The 16,243-nt window shown below is 41.8% G+C and overlaps 1 pseudogene; it reads left to right on the top strand.

Moving 5' to 3' along the window:
- LOC128697392 (zinc finger protein 84-like) overlaps nucleotides 1-13,168 on the top strand; it is a 172,645-nt pseudogene extending 159,477 nt beyond the window's left edge.
- The last annotated feature ends 3,075 nt before the right edge of the window (nucleotides 13,169-16,243 follow it).

The following is a 16,243-nucleotide window of genomic DNA, read 5'->3' as shown; positions in this document are numbered from 1 at the left end:
GTTGACGTGTATTGGACACTTGGCATGATTTGTTTACTTTTGAACTTTGGCAAAAATCAAAGATTTCTGCTACTTTGAGCTCAATAAATAACAAAAAAAGGCACAATACCATGACTGGAACAATACACAAATAACCCGCACATAGAAGAGAGGAGCTAACGACAATGTTTCGGTCCGACTTGGACCATTTCAAGGTACTTTTCATTGTAAAACCAGTCAAAATCATCTCAATTTCTGTAATATGTCTTCCGTTCTATAAAATGAGACCAGGAAAACTAGAATACCATCATAAATACCATACAAAAATACAGTGCAAAGCAGCTGTTTTAAACCAAAAACACTGTGAAAGTTTTTTTTTCTCATTACTCACTGTGGGTACTTAGTGGAGTGGAGTGACTTTCATTAGTTTCTTTTTTCTTGAAATACCAGACGTATACTGTGAATTTCATATATCCTGTAGTTACCAGCGGTCGCAATATACACAACGAGAAGCAATTATTACTACAGAAAAAGCGTCCTTCCTCCAAAATTTCCACCAGTCAACTATAGTGATAATATAGCATTTATTGTGGTGGAGACGAAAAAAAACTAGAAAAGCTAGATACAGCGATTGATAAACAAGGGTTGAGGCTCGACCGTTCGTCATTGTAGGAGCTGCCAGAAATCACCGGTTCTTCAACACGCAAGTTATACTTTTGTATCAATCAAATCACATATTACTCGGGTAGATAATTTCAAGTAGATCCTTCATGTGTTAGCCCAAATCACTGACCAGTATGTTAGATTCTTCATGTGTTAGCCCAAATCACCGACCAGTATGTTTTAAATAAGTGACCCACTGATCAGATCAGACTGGTTCCGAACCCTTGACTGGTCCGAACCCTTGACTGGTTTCAAACGGATTCGTTAGACAATAAAGCAGACTGTAAACGGATGATGTTGTAGGCGCCCTTATCAAACACAAACAATAAATATAAATCAGGAACGTACACGGTAAGCTGTCCAATATACAAGTACAGTTAGAAATAGAAATACAAATAGCTAGAGCTTCATTTAAGGAGGTTATTAATAGAGTATTCAAGAGGTTGCTAGTAGAATTACAGTAAATCAACCATTCAAATCATTATGAAGCCCTGTGTAGTCTGCAGTCAATCAAACAAACGGGCTTCCACATGGATAAATTGTCATTTTTGTGGAAATTGGTGTCACGCCCCTTGTGCAGATATCCAAGAACTAGCTACAAGCAGTATTAAAACAGGGAAGTGTTTTTGGGTATACCCAAATGAGATAAATCTGTGGACTAAAATCACAAGGGTATTAAAAGAGGATAACATCAAAGCTGCTTTCATAGAAAACCTGGAAGCTTTCTACAACAGATGGGAACATAAAAAGTCTGGGCTGAATGGTACTGCCCTTGATACTGGCCATGTAGTCAGAAACTGTAAGGCTGGAGGTGATGTCCTGGTAGTCAGTAAATGTGGGGCTGATAGTGCTGTCCTGGGAGACAGTAATAGTGAAGCTGGAGGTGCTGTCCTGGGAGACAGTAATGGTGAAGCTGGAGGTGCTGTCCTGGGAGACAGTAATGGTGAAGCTGGAGGTGCTGTCCTGGGAGACAGTAATGGTGAAGCTGGAGGTGCTGTCCTGGGAGACAGAAATGGTGAAGCTGGAGGTGCTGTCCTGGGAGACAGTAATGGTGAAGCTGGAGATTTTGTCCAGGTAGTCGGGAATTATACGCAGGAAGGAATACATATAAATGACCTCATAGGGGACAGGAGCCATAGTGGGGAAACAAGTGTAGTCAAAGATAAGATAAAACCAATATTGCAAACTAGAAATACCACAGGAAATAGCAAACAAGAGGACTCCACTAGCAATAGTGAGGATATATTACCAAAAACAACTGGTGGGAGCTCCATTGTTGGTGCTAGGGAGGATAGGAATAAGACAGGGAAACATGCACCAACAGGGAATACAGTCACAGAAACCCAAGGCAAACAGAAACCAAGCCTGTGCACATACTATGCACTTGGTATCTGCAGACATGGGAAATCTGGAAAAACAGACGGGATGTGCAACTATGACCACCCTAGAAAATGCCACGCCCATATGACAACAGGAAAATGCAAACTCCCTTCCTGTAAGCTTTTTTACCCTGAAATGTGTACCTCTTCAGTACAGGAAAGACTGTGCTGTAACTTAAATTGCCAGGCACACCATCTAAAGGGGACAAAAAGATACAAAACATCCAGGCCATGGGAAAACCTGGGTAGCCACAGCCACTCAAGAGGGAGAGGTTTTTTAGTGCCAGGAAGGAAAAAAAACTGGCAGGAAATGGCAGAAATCGTACACCAAATCCAGTCATTCCTGGAGTGGAACCACAGTCGATGGCCTCCACTCCAAACCAACAGATACAGATACTAATGCCGGAAAAAAAATCCCCCCCCAGTACCAACAATACCACCAGGCCGATGACATTCTTCTTTGCAAATATACAGGGTCTAAAGCCAGCAACAAACAACAAAATACCTTTCATCCGTGGACTGCTTGCAGAGGCAAAGGCAATGTTCATGGCTTTCACTGAGACCCACATAAAGGATCACTTGGACAATGAAATATGGATCCCAGGTTACAACCTATACAGATGTGACAGAGTGAACAGGCAAAAGGGGGGGGGGTGGCCTGTACATTGCAGAGTCACTTGTTTGCACAGAACTGCTTAATGCCTCAAATGATGTAGTGGAAGTTTTAGCAGTAAAGATCGAGAACCAAAACATAGTCATTGTGGTAGTCTACAAGCCTCTGGATGGAACATCCCAGCAATTCAAGGAACAGCTGTTAAAAATTGACCACTGTCTGGAAAATCTTCCAACTCCTGCACCCAACATCTTGCTCCTGGGGGATTTCAACTTAAGGCACCTAAAATGGAGGAATATTTCAAATAATATTGTTGCAGTAATAACACCAGGAGGCAGCTCTGATGAAAACTCACAATCACACGAGCTTTTAAATCTCTGCACAAAATTCAATTTAAACCAGCAAATAATAGAGCCTACTAGACTGGAGAATACACTAGACCTCATCTTCACTAACAATGATGATCTGATAAGTAATGTCACCATATCAAAAACAATATACTCAGATCACAACATAATTGAGGTTCAGACATGTATGCGCGGAGCCCCAGACCGACATAATGAGACTAGTCACGAGGGAGCATTCACCAAATTCAACTTCAATAACAAAAACATAAAGTGGGACCAAGTAAACCAAGTCCTAACCGATATAAGCTGGGAAGATATACTAAGCAACACAGACCCCAACTTATGCCTAGAACAGATTATAACTTGGTGGCACTCGATGTATGCACAAGGCTTATTCCTCTAAGAAAAAGGAGGAGTAGATGTAAAATAGAAAGAGACAGGCGCTCCCTTTACAGGCGATGGAAAAGAATAACAGAGCGGCTAAAAGAGGTCAATATATCTGAAATGCGTAGGGAGACACTGGTCAGAGAAATAGCAAGCATCGAACTTAAGCTAAAGGAATCTTATAGGAGTCAGGAATCGCGGGAAGAACTAAAAGCCATAAATGAAATCGAAAGAAACCCAAAGTATTTCTTCTCCTATGCCAAATCAAAATTGAGAACAACGTCCAGTATTGGGCCCCTACTTAAACAAGCTGGGTCCCACACAGATGACAGCAAGGAAATGAGTGAGCTACTCAAGTCCCAATATGACTCAGTTTTTAGCAAGCCGCTAACCAGACTGAGAGTCGAAGATCAAAATGAATTTTTTATGAGAGAGCCACAAAATTTGGTTAACACAAGCCTATCCGATGTTATCCTGATGCCAAATGACTTCGAACAGGCGATAAATGACATGCCCATGCACTCTGCCCCAGGGCCAGACTCATGGAACTTCGTGTTTATCAAGAACTGCAAGAAGCCCCTAGCACGAGCCTTTTCCATCCTATGGAGAGGGAGCATGGACACAGGTGTCATCCAACAGTTACTAAAAACAACAGACATAGCCCCACTCCACAAAGGGGGCAGTAAAGCAACAGCAAAGAACTACAGACCGATAGCACTAACATCCCATATAAAAATCTTTGAAAATGTCCTAAGAAGCAAGATCACCACCCATCTAGAAACCCATCAGTTACACTACCCAGGGCGACATAGGTTTAGAACAGGTCGCTCCTGTCTGTCTCAACTATTGGATCACTACGACAAGGTCCTAAATGCACTAGAAGACAAAAAGAATGCAGATGTAATATATGCAGACTTTGCAAAAGCCTTCGACAAGTGTGACCATGGCGTAATAGTGCACAAAATGCGTGCTAAAGGAATAACAGGAAAAGTCGGTCGATGGATCTATAATTTCCTCACTAACAGAACACAGAGAGTAGTCGTCAACAGAGTAAAGTCCGAGGCAGCTACGGTGAAAAGCTCTGTTCCACAAGGCACAGTTCTCGCTCCCATCTTGTTCCTCATCCTCATGTCCGACATAGACAAGGATGTCAGCCACAGCACCGTGTCTTCCTTTGCAGATGACACCCGAATCTGCATGACAGTGTCTTCCATTGCAGACACTGCAAGACTCCAGGCGGACATCAACCAAATCTTTCAGTGGGCTGCAGAAAACAATATGAAGTTCAACAATGAGAAATTTCAATTACTCAGATATGGTAAACAAGAGGAAATTAAATCTTTATCAGAGTACAAAACAAATTCTGGCCACAAAATAGAGCGAAACACCAACGTCAAAGACCTGGGAGAGATCATGTCAGAGGATCTCACCTTCAAGGACCATAACATTGTATCAATCGCATCTGCTAGAGAAATGACAGGATGGATAATGAGAACCTTCAAAACTAGGGAAGCCAAGCCCATGATGACACTCTTCAGGTCACTTGTTCTATCTAGGCTGGAATATTGCTGCACACTAACAGCACCTTTCAAGGCAGGTGAAATTGCTGACCTAGAAAATGTACAGAGAACCTTCACGGCACGCATAATGGAGATAAAACACCTCAATTACTGGGAGCGCTTGAGGTTCCTAAACCTGTATTCCCTGGAATGCAGGCGGGAGAGATACATGATTATATACACCTGGAAAATCCTAGAGGGACTAGTACCGAACTTGCACACGAAAATCACTCACTACGAAAGCAAAAGACTTGGCAGACAATGCAACATCCCCCCAATGAAAAGCAGGGGTGTCACTAGCACGTTAAGAGACCATACAATAAGTGTCAGGGGCCCGAGACTGTTCAACTGCCTCCCAGCATACATAAGGGGGATTACCAACAGACCCCTGGCAGTCTTCAAGCTGGCACTGGACAAGCACCTAAAGTCGGTTCCTGACCAGCCGGGCTGTGGCTCATACGTTGGTTTGCGTGCAGCCAGCAGCAACAGCCTGGTTGATCAGGCTCTGATCCACCAGGAGGCCTGGTCACAGACTGCGCCGCGGGGGTGTTGACCCCCGGAACTCTCTCCAGGTAAACTCCAGGTAAACTCCAGGTGTGCTGCAAGATTTTTTTCATACTGTGCACACTGACCACATAGACCCATTCTTTCATATGTAGGCCTACCAGCTTTTTCTCACTAGATTTGAGGGCGCTAGAATTTAGGCATTCTAGTACAGTGGACCCCAGCCTTACGATATTAATCCGTTCCTGAGAGCTCATTGTATGCCGAAATTATTGTAAGGTGAATTAATTTTCCCCATAAGAAATAATGGAAATCAAATTAATCTGTTCCTGACACCCCAAAGTATGAAAAAAAAAATTACCATATGAAATATTAATTTTAATACACACATACTGAAGAAGACATGCACAGTTACTACTGTACTAAGAATAGAATACATGACGCTTACCTTTAACGAAGATCTGGTGATGATTGATGGGATGGGAGGAGGGGAGAGTTATTGTTTAGTAGGGGAATCCCCTTCCATAAGGACTTGAGGTAGCAAGTCCTTTTCCAGAATTACTTCACTTCTTCTTTTAATGCCACTAGGACAAGCTTGAGAGTCACTGGACCTCAATCACACAACATATCTGTCAATAGAGCTCAGAACCTCTCGTTCCTTTATGATTTGTCTAAAGTGGTTCACAACATTGTCATTGTAATAGTCACCAGCACAGCTTGCAATAGCTCTGTGAGGGTGATTTTCATCCATAAAGGTTTGCACTTCAACTCACTTTGCACACATTTCCTTAATCTTTGAAGTAGGCAACTTCTTCAATTTTTCTTTCCCCTCCTCTGAAGCAGTTTCCTCAGGTCTGGCCTCTTGCTGTTGAAGATGATTTAGCAGCTCATCAGTGGTTAGTTCTTCATTGTCCTCCTCCACCAACTCTTCCACATCCTCCCCAGTAACCTCCAACCCCAAGGACATCCCCAATGCCACAATTGATTCCTCAACTGGCATACTCTTCTCAGGGTTAGTCCCAAAATCCCTTTTGTCTACACATTCTGGCCACAGTTTCTTCCAAGCAGAGTTCAAGGTCCTCTTAGTCACTCCCTCCGAAGCCTTGGCTATAAGGTTTACACATCTGAGGATACTAAAGTGATCTTTCCAAAACTTTCTTAGAGTCAATTGAGTGTCTGAGGTCACTTCAAGGCACCTTTGAAACATAGCTTTTGTGTAGAGTTTTTTGAAGTTTGAAATGACCTTCTGGTCCATGGGCTGCAGGAGAGGGGTGGTATTAGGAGGCAAAAACTTTATTTTAATGAAGCTCTTGTCCCCAGAAAGTCGCTCTGCCAAGTCTGAAGGATGACCAGGAGCATTGTCTAATACCAGGAGGCACTTATGGTCCAATTTATTTTCCATTAGGTAATTTTTCACATTGGGGGCAAATGCATGTGCAACCAGTCATAGAAAAAGTCCCTAGTGACTGATGCCTTACTGTTTGGCCTCCACAGCACACACAAATTAGCCTTGAGGACATTGTTTTGAATGAATGCTCTGGGAGTTTCAGAGTGATACACCAATAAAGGCTTCACTTCGCAATCACCACTAGCATTAGCACACATCAGAAGAGTAAACTTGTCTTTCATAGGCTTATGTCCAGGCAGTGCTTTTTCCTCCTGAGTAATATAGGTCCTGCTTGGCAATTTCTTCCAAAACAGGCCCGTTATGTCCCAATTAAACACTTGTTCAGGTTTCAGTTCTTCACTGTCTATGTGCTCCTTGAATTCCTTCACATATTTTTCATCTGCTTTTTGGTCTGAACTGGAAGCGTCGCCATGCCTTATCACACTGTGTATGCCACTACGAATCTTAAATCTCTCAAACCAACCTTTGCTGGCCTTAAGTTCACTCTCATCACCACTAGTTGTAGGCATTTTTCTAATTAAATCGTCATGCAACTTCCTAGCCTTTTCACATATGATCACTTGAGAGATGCTATCTCCTCCTATCTGTTTTTCGTTTATCCACACCAATAACAGTCTCTCAACATCTTCTATCACTTGCAATCTCTGTTTCGAAAACAAGCTTGCACCTTTTGCAAGAACAGCTTCTTTGATTGCCTGTTTGTTGGCCAGGATAGTAGAGATGGTTGATTGGTGTTTGTTGTACAACCTGGCCAGCTCAGAGGCACGCACTCCACTTTCATACTTATTCACTATCTCCTTCTTCATTTCCATATTAATTTTCACCCTTTTTACCACAGGGTTGGCACTAGAAGCTTTCTTGGGGCCCATGGTGACTTATTTTGCAGCTACAAGCACTAAAAACACTGTGATAATATGAAATGTACTGAATGTATGCTTAGATGCAACCGCACTGGCTGGCTTGTAAACACTGGCACCCATGGGGCAGCTGAGGCCACATGTGGGACGTGTCCCCGACGAATCACGTGAGGCGAGTTTTTCATCGTGAAGCGAGGCAAAATTTTTGCATTCAAATGCATCATATTGCAGATTTAACGTAACGCGATGCCATCGTAAGGCGGGGTCCACTGTACATCAAAAACCCTAGTGCGTAAGCTGTACTAGTATGTCAGAAACCCTGAAAGGGTTAAGTGACAATTTTATTTAGTGAAGCTTGTGGCAATAGAGAAAAAACTTTATTGGTTGAGTATGTTGTGTTGGTAATTGTGGAATATTGTACTATACTGACTCATGTTTCTGTTGCAGATGTATTTTGTGGAGGACTACAAGGTTGTGTCTTACCAGACACTATATCTTCAGTACTTCAAGAAAGGCAACAGATGTTCTTCTTGTGGATTTTTAACTAGCTGTTACTAATTAAACAATTTTGCATTTGATACTGTTAATTCTATCTAAAAATGCATGGCAGTTAATTCTTTGAGGGTTCATTTTGTAGTTCTATGACTTTAAGCTGGGGTCCAAGCTGCAGTACTACATCATGAACTCAGCTTACTCAGATAAGCTGTGAGTAGTAAATTTGGGCCTAAATATGAGAGAATGCATCTATGTGGTAAGTGTGCACTATATAAAACAAATCTTGCAGAAGGCAGTGCATAATTAGAAAAGAAGTGCAACTGTGTTTTTGGATTAAAACAGAAAATTTCTGGTGTATTTTCATATGTTTTTTATAGTAGCATTTACTGTTTCTTGGTCTCATTTGATAGAATAGAAGATGTATTACAGAAATGACTTTGATGGATTTTAGTGCTGAAAAAAGCTTGAAATTGAGTTCGGAGTAGTAGAAATGTTCTGTTTTTGCTAATATTAGAGGGTAAACAACCACATCACGTGTCCAATACACGTCAGCTGGTGGGTTTAATGTGTGCTGCTGAATGCACTGATATTATTTATACAATTATTACAATATTGAATAACAGTAACTTTTCTATTTTTTGGTGTGTATAAAAATAATTTTTGAATAAAAAATCAAAATGAAATTCATCTGTAAAGCCTACAAATGTAATTAATAAGTAGCAGAAATGTTAGTTTAGTGCCAGGTTGCCTACATTGATTATTCTGGATCCTATTTTGAAATTGGAATGGTTTGAATTTTGTGTGAAATTGGCCATATTACCACTTTTTAATCACTTTATTGGGAAGTTGAAATAGTTGAATTGGGCAATTTTATGTGCTTAATAGATAATATAGAACACATACTAGTGAAATAGCTAAGAATTTGGTCTTATGGAACTATGTAATTGGCAAAAAACATGACTCAAAATGGGCAAAATTGCCAGTACATAAATATTTCTGACACAGCAAAATTTACAAGAGTATAACTTCATCGTTTCTTTATAAAATTATTTTATTTTATTACATTCAGAAAAATATTATGATTTCCTAAGAAAAAATAATGTTTTTAGACCCTGTGGGGAATTTTCAGACTGGGGATTTGAACCCTCAAAGGGCCAATAAAAGAATACAGAGAAATTTGTTTAAACACAAAAGCAGATAATAATAATAATAATAATAATAATAATAATAATAATAATAATAATAATAATAATGTTGAGTGTGTCTGCAGTGTTCTAGTTCATATATTAATGTTTTAACGCAAAATAAAAATTATGATAGTGTTTTAACAAACAATGTGAACTTTATTAGTGCTCTTAAGTAGAAAAAGTTTTGCCTAAATAAATCTTAACATGGGAATATGTTCATAAGGAAAACCATGTGTTCAGTGTCCAAAATATTTTAAAAAATCATGAAATAGAGATGTGAGTATATAAGGAAGATTAACTATACCACTGTTGTATGACTAAAATATTTTAAATGAAATACTTTCATTTAAAAAAATATGGAAAAACATAAAGAACACAAATCATATCAATGTTCTGAGTGTCTGAAATGTTTTAGTAAAAATTATCTTGTGAAACATATGAGAGTACATACAGGAGATAAACCATATCAATGTTCTGAGTGTCTGAAATGTTTTAGTGATAAAAGTAATCTTGAGAAACATGTGAGAGTACATACAGGAGATAAACCATATCAATGTTCTGAGTGTCTGAAATGTTTTAGTTAGAAACATGTGAGAGTACATACAGGAGATAAACCATATCAATGTTCTGAGTGTCTGAAATGTTTTAGGGATAAAAGTAATCTTGAGAAACATGTGAGAGTACATACAGGAGATAAACCATATCAATGTGTTGAGTGTCTGAAATGTTTTAGTGTAAAAGGCAGTCTTGTGACACACATGAGAGTACATACAGGAGATAAACCATATCAATGTTCTGAGTGTCTGAAATGTTTTAGTGAAAAAAGCAATCTTGTGAAACATATGAGAGTTCATACAGGAGATAAATCATATCAATGTTCTGAGTGTCTGAAATGTTTTAATCAAAAAGGCAATCTTGTGACCCATATGAGAGTACATACAGGAGATAAACCATATCAATGTGTTGAGTGTCTGAAATGTTTTATTGCAAAAGGCAGTCTTGTGACACACATGAGAGTACATACAGGAGATAAACCATATCAATGTTCTGAGTGTCTGAAATGTTTTAGTGTAAAAAGCACTCTTGTGAAACATATGAGAGTACATACAGGAGATAAATCATATCAATGTTCTGAGTGTCTGAAATGTTTTAGTGTAAAAGGCAGTCTTGTGACACACATGAGAGTACATACAGGAGATAAACCATATCAATGTTCTGAGTGTCTGAAATGTTTTAATCAAAAAGGCAATCTTGTGACCCATATGAGAGTACATACAGGAGATAAACCATATCAATGTTCTGAGTGTCTGAAATATTTTAGTGAAAAAAGCGCTCTTTTGAAACATATGAGAGTTCATACAGGAGATAAACCATATCAATGTTCTGAGTGTCTGAAATGTTTTAGTGTAAAAGGCAGTCTTGTGAGACACATGAGAGTACATACAGGAGATAAACCATATCAATGTTGTGAGTGTCTGAAATGTTTTAGTGTAAAAGGCAGTCTTGTGACACACATGAGAGTACATACCGGAGATAAAGCATATCAATGTTCTGAGTGTCTAAAATGTTTCAGTGTAAAAGGCAGTCTTGTGAGACACATGAGAGTACATACAGGAGATAAATCATATTAATGTTCTGAGTGTCTGAAATGTTTTAATAAAGAAAGCAGTCTTGTGACACCTATGAGAGTACATACAGGAGATAAATCATATTAATGTTCTGAGTGTCTGAAATGTTTTAATAAAGAAAGCAGTCTTGTGACACCTATGAGAGTATATACAGGAGATAAATCATATCAGTGTTCTGAGTGTCTGAAATGTTTTAATCAAAAAAACCATCTTGTGAAACATACACAAGTTCATTCAAGAGATAAAGCATGTTAGTGTTTAATGTTTCAGGAATATTTTAGTTACAAACTCATCAGAATACAGTGGACCCTCAACCAGCGATATTAATCTATTCCTGAGAGCTCATCGTTAATTGAAATAATCGTTAGTCAAGTTAATTTTCCCAATAAGAAATAATGGAAATCAAATTAATCCATGCAAGACACCCCAAAGTATTGAGAAAAAAAAATTTACGACATGAAATATTAATTTTAATACACACAAACTGAAGAAGACATGCACAGTTACATGACACTTACCTTTATTGAAGATCTGGTGATGATTGGTGGAATGGGAAGAGAGGAGAGTGTTGATCTTCTTAGTGTTTAGAAGGGGAATCCCCTTCCATTAGCACTTGAGGTAGCAAGTCTTTTTCTGGGGTTACTTCCCTTGTTCTTTTAATGCCACTAGGACCAGCTTCAGAGTCACTGGACTTCTGTCGCACAACATATCTGTCCATAGATACCTGTACCTCTCATTCCTTTATGACTTTCCTAAAGTGGTTCACAACATTGTAACCAGTCATAGAGAAAGTCCCTAGTGACCCATGCCTTACTGTTTGCCCTCCACAGCACACACAAATTAGCCTTGACAACATTGTTTTTCCTGAACACTCTGGGAGTTTCATAGTGATACACCAATAAAGGTTTCACTTTGCAATCACCACTAGCATTGGCACACATCAACAGAGTAAGCCTGTCTTTCATAGGCTTATGTCCTGGGAGTGCCTTTTCCTCCTGAGTAATGTACATCCTGCTTGGCATTTTCTTCCAAAACAGGCCTGTTTTGCCACAATTAAACACTTGTTCAGGTTTCAGTCTTTCATTGTCTATGTACCCCTTGAATTCCTGCACGTATTTTTCAGCCACTTTTTGGTCCGAACTGGCAGCTTCACCATGCCTTATCACACTATGAATGCCACTACACTTCTTAAATCTCTTAAACCAACCTTTGCTGGCCTTAAATTCACTCACATCACTAGTTGCTGGCATTTTTTTTTAATTAAATCATCATGCAACTTCCTAGCCTTTTCACATGATCGCTTGAGAGATGCTATCTCCTGCTATCTGTTTCTCGTTTATCCCCTCTTCAAGGGGGGCTCCTTGGCGTGGTGAAGAGGCTCTTGGTCTGAGGAATTAGACCTGTCGGTCTTCTTCCTCAGACCGAACCTAATTACCCCCCAATCTCCCCTCCCCTATCCCATCCTCCCCATCCTCCCCTTTTTCCTTTCCTCCTCCTCCTCCCCACCCCTCCCTTTTGCCCTTTCTCTTTTCAGCCTTTGGGATTTCTCCCACAGGCGCGCTAGTTCCTAGGTAGGGAAAAGATACCGGGTTCCATCCCATTCCGTTGAGGTTCTTGGCAGTGGCGTAGTTTGCCGTGGAATCTGGATCGCCTGGGGATGTCCCGATCCCTCTCCGGTATCCCGGAGTAGCTTTGGGTGTCTTTCGGGCGACGGGTGTATCTCTGGAAGCCACCTTTCGGATTCCGGGGGTGGTGGCCGAAGGAGGTATGCTTTGTGGCGGATATCCGGCTGCCCTCTCTTTTGTCCACCGAGGTAGCTCGGCAGATGTGAGGTTGCTATCCCGGATTGTTAGTTTACTAGCATGATGGGTAGGGTATGGCACGGGTTCCATGCTGCATCTGCGCTACTTGCGGTGCTGAGGTCCTCTTAGGTGCCGAGGGAGATTTCTGGCCCTTTCATTCCTCCTAGGAGCTATCCCTCCCCGGTCCCCCCTTTTTTTATTCTTTTTTTTATTTTTATTTTCTTTTCTTCTTTCTTTTTTTTTTTCTTAAAAACAAAAAGAAAGAAGTAACCTAACCATGGCAGCCCTAGTCCATGAACCTACTACCCTCGGGCCCCTTCTTGATACCGCACCCCGTTCTGACCCCGCCTCGTCTTTGGACCACTCTTCAGACACTCCTCATGCCTCTGTACCTCTTGCCAGTGGTGTTTCCTCACCCGCTTCAGGTACTGAGGCCTCGACTGACTCCTTCGATTTATTGGACCTTTGCTCTCCTCTGACTATGCTTCCGGCCTCTCCCTCTACGGTGCGGCAATTTTCAAATCACCGACCTGTTCCACGTCGGACCAACTCTGGTCCCATGCCTAAACACCAACGACAATTACCTGCTGATGATACTTCTCCACCTTCTCGTTCTTCTCAGAAACGATCGACACGTCCTTCACTACCTTTCCACGCTCAGTTTCAGACTGAACAATGGACTAAATTCTTCACTTTACGACCAACTTCCTCTACTGCCTATCTTTCTGACCACAGTATTGGCAAGGCACTCCTACGCCATGTTGGTAAAGATATTTCTTTTCATGCTCTTAAGAGTGGTACGTGCATCATTACCGTACAGAATGCTACCCAGGCTCATGAGCTCTCTCGTCTTTCCCATATCGATACTGTTCCTGTCACTCTTGAAAAACATCATTCCCTCAATTCTTGTAGTGGTACCGTCATTCTGCCCCATACCATAGTTCAACAAAATTTCCAGACATGTGGCACTGACATTCTTGAACAGCTGGAACTCCAAGATCTCCCAATCCTCAAGGTAGACACTTACGTTCTTCCTGCCCACGGGCAGAGACGATGCCGTAGCAATGTGGCTCGTATAACTTTTGACAGCCGAGAACTCCCATCCTCAGTTTATATAGCAGGACATCGGTTACAAGTTCGAAAGCATCGGTTACAAGTTCGAAAGGTGATCCCTACACCACAACAGTGTAGAAATTGCTGGCGATTTGGCCATCCAGTGAAATATTGCAGATCTATCGCCGAATGCCCAGTCTGTGGTGCCGATGACCATTCTAATACGTCTTGCAATCGATCTCCCTCTTGCCTTAACTGTCATGAGGCTCACCCTTCGTACTCTCGCCATTGTCAAGTCTATTTAAATGAGCGGGAAATCCGTTACCTCAAAGAGACAGAAAGTCTCCCTTATGCCATGGCAGTTTCTCATCTCCGCCTCCAAGGGAGACTCCCACGTGTTTCTCATTCCCGTGTTTCAAAACATCCCCCCACTTCTGGTATCCCATCTTCTAAACCCACCTCTGTGGTTACCTCTCCCATAGTCACTCCTGTATCTAATCCTTTTGCTGTCCTCGGCTCAGACGTCCTTACTTCAATGCCTCAGTCTGATCTCGCTTCTTCGTGTTCTCTCTCACAAGCCTCAGTATCGACGAGACCTAGTACGACACCTCCTCCCAATCGTCCCTCCACTTCTCAAAAGTCAAAAAAAGGTCTGTTAACACCTCTTACCCATCTTCCACCTCCTCATTTTACCCTCCCTGTCTCTGTCCCTGGTTCTCCCCCTCTCACTGGCTCAGTTACAAGTGTAGAGGTTCACCCTCCTCCTCGTACTGTACCTTCCTCCCCTGTTCCCTCCCAAGTTTCTTCCTCTTCTGCCACCTCCCAGGTTCCTGCCTCTTCTGTCCCCTGCCACGCTTCTCCAGTTCCCTCCACCCTTTCGCCCCCCCCTACCTTGGTACAGTCCAATACAGTTCCAATCTTTACTCATCCTCCCCCTACCATTTCCAATATTGTCTCCCATACGACATCTCTGAATTCCGAAACACTTGAAGCAATCTCTGAATATATTGCAGAGACCAAACCATCAATGGACACTGATCCACCTTCCGCTCTTTCTCTCTCCTCTGCTCCATCTGCGCAACTCCTTTCTTCACAGTGCACCATTCCTTTGCTGCTTGAACGTTTTCCACTGCCTCCGCATGTGGACTTTTCTAACCCCTCTAGTCCGTAGGAACCCTTACCTGCGGATTTCAAGTATCTTTATCATTGCCAATCAAGGCCTATTTACAGTGGAATATACGCGGCCTCAGGGGTAATCAGGGTGAGCTTCAGATGTTGCTCTCCCAGTTTGCCCCTGTTGGTGTTTGCTTACAGGAACCAAAATTACACTCTGCTGTTATTTCTCCCATCTCAGGCTATAATTTATTGTATTCTTCAGATCCTTTTCCTGATGGGACCTTTAATGAAAGTGCCCTTCTTCTACGCACTGATATTCTGTACCATCAGCTATTTGTTCATACTTCGCTGCATTACACAGCAGCCCGTATCCACTTACATAGGTGGTATACGCTCTGTTCTTTATATCTCTCTCCTTCTCGGGCATTATCTATTCTGGATATTGCCTTTCTTGTTTCGTCATTACCGCCACCGATTCTGTTACTTGGTGATTTTAATGCCTACCATTTCCTCTGGGGGGGTCTCACTGTGATTCCTGTGGAATTCAGTTAGAGGCTTTTCTTGCCACCCACCCCCTCCATGTTTTAAATACAGGTACTCACACCCATTTTGATCCTCGGACTCATACTCTCTCTTGCATCGATCTCTCAGTCTGCTCTTCCTCCGCCGCATTAGACTTCACTTGGTCTGTTCTCCCGGACTTACATGACAGTGATCATTTCCCAATCATTCTTACTTCCCCTTCATATTTGCCACCTCTTCGCACCCCACGCTGGCAATTTGATCGGGCAAATTGGAACCTTTACTCACACCTAACTGTTTTTAAAGAGGCTCCTTCTTCGTCCTCCATCGATGAGCCTTTACACCTCTTCTCGTCCTCCGTTTTCACCGCAGCTTCTCATTCTATACCCCAAACTTCGGGCAGGCATTCTCAGAAATGCGTGCCTTGGTGGTCTCCTGCTTGTGCTCGTGCAGTACGTTTGAAACGCGCTGCATGGGGCAGGTACTGGTACAATAGAATGACAGAGAGACTCCTTGATTTTAAACAGAAGCGTGCGATCGCTCGCCGTGTCATCCGTGACGCTAAACACACTTGCTGGCGAGATTATGTCTCCACCATCACCTCTGCTTCCTCTATGAGTGCAGTCTGGAAAAAAGTACGAAAACTGAGTGGTAAATATTCTCCTGACCCGGCTCCTGTTCTGCGGGTTGCCGGTGTTGATATAGCAAACCCACTAGATGTTGCCAATGAAATTGGCAATCATCTGG

This window comes from Cherax quadricarinatus, chromosome 92 (assembly GCF_038502225.1).
Source record: "Cherax quadricarinatus isolate ZL_2023a chromosome 92, ASM3850222v1, whole genome shotgun sequence".
In the NCBI taxonomy this organism is placed as follows: Eukaryota; Metazoa; Arthropoda; class Malacostraca; order Decapoda; family Parastacidae; genus Cherax; species Cherax quadricarinatus.
This window is presented reverse-complemented; position numbering and strand designations above follow the sequence as displayed.